Source organism: Hylobates moloch, unplaced genomic scaffold (assembly GCF_009828535.3).
Source record: "Hylobates moloch isolate HMO894 unplaced genomic scaffold, HMol_V3 SCAFFOLD_8, whole genome shotgun sequence".
Lineage (NCBI taxonomy): Eukaryota > Metazoa > Chordata > Mammalia > Primates > Hylobatidae > Hylobates > Hylobates moloch.
Genome location: NW_026652283.1, coordinates 59,602,541 through 59,606,116, shown reverse-complemented (window position 1 = coordinate 59,606,116; position 3,576 = coordinate 59,602,541). Strand labels below are relative to the sequence as shown.

Below are 3,576 nucleotides of genomic sequence, written 5' to 3'. Positions count from 1 at the left end.
TACACTTGGAAAACCATAGAATTTATTTCCTTAATTTTGCTCATTCACAACCCCTCTGTCACACTGCTTGATTCTCTGTTTCTTAAGCGTAGCACAATACATCTGATCTCTTGTTTTTAAAATATCTGTTATGCCTGGACAACATGGCGAAACCCTGTCTCTACTAAAAATACAAAAATTAGCCGGGCATGGTTGCAGGCGCCTGTAATCTCAGCCACTCGGGTGGCTGAGGCAGGAGAATCACTTGAATCCAAGAGGCGGAGGTTGCAGGGAGCTGAGATTGCGCCATTGCACTCCAGCCTGGGTAATGAGAGCGAAACTCCATCTAAAAAAAAAAAAAAAAATCTGTTATGGTGTGTGTTATGTAGATATTCTTGGAGGTCTGGGCGTGTAGCTGACACCTTTTCATGAAGTGCAGAAAAACCCATTTTATATGAATGTGTTTTCAGAATCAACCATAGTTCCTGTTACAGAAGATGGACCCAGTAATTATTGGTTGTGTGAATGTTGTGTGAATTAAATTAGATAAGGAGATTACATAGCATACTCCTCTAAAATGCGCATATTTAAAGTAGTTGGGTATATGTATCATGATCAGCTGGAAACCTTTTTTGAAATACAGATGCTTATTATGACTTAGAAACACTGTTCTAAGTTGATTATATTTGGAGACTATTAAAGCGATTGAATAGTTCTTGGTAAATAATTGCTGCTTTTCTTGATTTTTAAATATTCATGCTGTAATGATAAAAATGTCCAAATCCATAGTGTATATGGTTTAGATCTTGTTTATAATATACAGAGAAAGGCCATCAGGAGTTTCTTGAAGTAGTAAATACATTATTGTCGAGTTCATTTTGGAGTTATTTACTGTACCAAACCAGCCTCACAATGACTTTGCAGATTTGTGATATTACTCTTGGCTTTTAGAGAGAGAAGGACGCACAGTAAATAATCCCTAAATTCAGGGAATTGACTTAATCAGAGTAAATTGAGAATAGTTGAATTTTTAAGCTCTTTGGATTCTGGGTTAGTATTTTGATTTATTTGATTTAAGATTATTGTTGAGGTTACATGAAAATAAGTTTTTCCAAAATGAAAATCTTTTTAGTAATCGAATGAGGATTTTCTGATAGCAACAGGGTGCATTGGAAATGAGATTTTCTGATCAGCAGCAGCATGCATTGCACTGTACTGGGGAATTGATGTAAAGTAATATTTAAAAGTTCATATTACTGGCCGGGCACCTTGGTCATCAAGAGTGAGTGAGTCCAACAACTAGCAGGTGTCTTGGCTTGTGAGGCTCCCCCTCCAGCATTAATGGGAAAAGAGATGAGGGCCAGGGCCAGGCATGGTGGCTCACACCTATAATCCCAGCACTTTGGGAGGCTGAGGCGGGTGGATCACCTGAGGTTGGGAGTTCGAGACCAGCCTCACCAACATGGAGAAACCCCGTCTGTACTAAAAATACAAAATTAGCCGGGCGTGGTGGCGCATGCCTGTAATCCCAGCTACTCGGGAGGCTGAGGCAGGAGAGTCGCTTGAACCTGGGAGGCGGAGGTTGCAGTGAGCCAAGATTGCGCCATTGCACTCCAGCCTGGGCAACAAGAGCGAAACTCCGTCTCAACAAAAGAAAAAGTTCATATTACTGAGGAAAATTTAAAAATTCAGTGCTTTCAATATAAACACTTAAAATTATGGGATATGAAAATTATGGACATATCAGACCTGAATTTTATGTTATTTTACACACTTGACCAGTAGGGTCTTGAGTCATATATTTTAGTGGAGGCAATTTTATTCATGTATTTTTTTTTTCTGTTTTAAGACAGGGTCTCGCTCTGTTGCCCAGGCTGAAGTGCAGTGGTATGGTCTCGGCTCACTGCAACCTCTGCCTGCTAGATTCAAGTAATTCTCCTGCCTGAGCCTCCTGAGCAGCTAGAATTACAGGCGTATACTACCACACTCAGCTAATTTCTGTATTTTTAGTAGAGACGGGGTTTCACTATTTTGGCCAGGCTGGTCTCGAACTCCTGACTGCAAGTGATCCGCCTACTTTGGCTTCCCAAAGTGCTGGGATTACAGGTGTGAGCCACCATGCCCGGCCCATACATTGTTTTTCAATTCTAAAACATTCTGTTTTAAAAGATCAGTTGTTTTGTTCATTATTTCCTTAATAGTATATTCCTTCATGATTGTGAGAGCCAATTCAGTATCTCTAATGGTCTTTTGAAAATCTTAAATAGGGTAAATTTTATTCTGGGTTTCCATGATTCAAAAATCAGTGTTGATGGTTCTTGTCTCCCCTCCCTCATAATGTGGTTTGGCACAATGCTTCAGGGAAATAACAGTGAGGGTGATTGAGGGAAAATTGAAAAATCCATGAAGGAAGTAATAGCTATTCTTAGAATTATTGGCTCTAAAAAATACTTTCTTAGGTTCTCTCTAATCATGATTACTCATAGGAAACAAATATGAGGTTTATAGATTTAAATCCAGGTATTTCTTTAAAGAGAAAATAAATATTAAGTCATATTCACTGTTTTCATTAAGATTCGAGATTTTTGTAACAAGTTAGAGTAAGAGGGAAATAAAAATCAAATAAGCTAAAATAGGTACCTGAGATGTCTTTTTTTTCCATGTTAAACAGATAATGTACCAATGCTGTAGCAAGGTTTGAGGGAGGCACATCTCATACGTGTGTGAAAACCCAGTTATCACGCGTATGAACTACAAAAGGATCTATATAAGTTCTTGTGTAGGTGTTAGCTAACAATCTGGTGTTCCTAAAATGTGAAACACATATATCTTACTCTTTGGCAAATTAGCGAAGTAAGCTGGCATAACAGCTTCTATTCTTGACAGGAAAATTTTATACCTTTTTGTACTTGACTAGTCCATTAGGTTATTATCTACAGTTACCTGAATGTGAGTAAAAATTAAAAAGAAATCTGTATATGAGGTAGAGGGATGGCTCCTAGAAAACATGTATATACAGATGTTTTTGCCATAAACCTATAGAATAATCATATTTTACTAGAGTAGATTTAATCAGTTGGGGAGATTGTTGAAACTGCTTCCAGAGGTGGCACAAGTTATATTTTGAAGATTACAAATTGTGTTATATTTAGTTTATGCCACTTTGATACTTCTAAGTTTTAACTTTTCTGTGCTTTTTTGTTTAGTTGACATTTATGGGATTGAGATCGTGTTTGTTTCCTGCTATATTTGTTTTCTAGTCACGTTGAACCTTGTTTTTCTAATAATTATGCTGCAATATTATTTGAGACATACAATTTTAGCTATGTTCTCTTGTCCCTGTTGATTTTTTGCATTTATATAAATAACCTTTATAGGATAAAGTACAGTGTCTTTTGTCTTGAAAAAAGATGAAAAACTTTTTCAATGTGTCCCCATTTGGTTTCAGTTATCCACATCTGAAGTCACTGTGGCTTTGTCTGTTTAAACAAGTTTGTTTTCTTGTCCCTTCAGTAGCAACCACCAGGGCCATCGTTTTACATGTCACTTTTCTTCATTCAGAAAGAGGTGCTCACTTTGGTCATTAATTTTTGTTTT

The 3,576-nt window shown here is 37.2% G+C and overlaps 1 non-coding gene across 1 annotated transcript; it reads right to left on the bottom strand.

The window, feature by feature from the left end:
* Window positions 1–2,640: 2,640 nt before the first annotated feature.
* On the bottom strand, window positions 2,641–2,742 carry LOC116474048 (small nucleolar RNA U13). The gene has a single exon (XR_004249586.1). It is a non-coding gene; the product is annotated as a small nucleolar RNA U13 (small nucleolar RNA).
* Window positions 2,743–3,576: the final 834 nt, after the last annotated feature.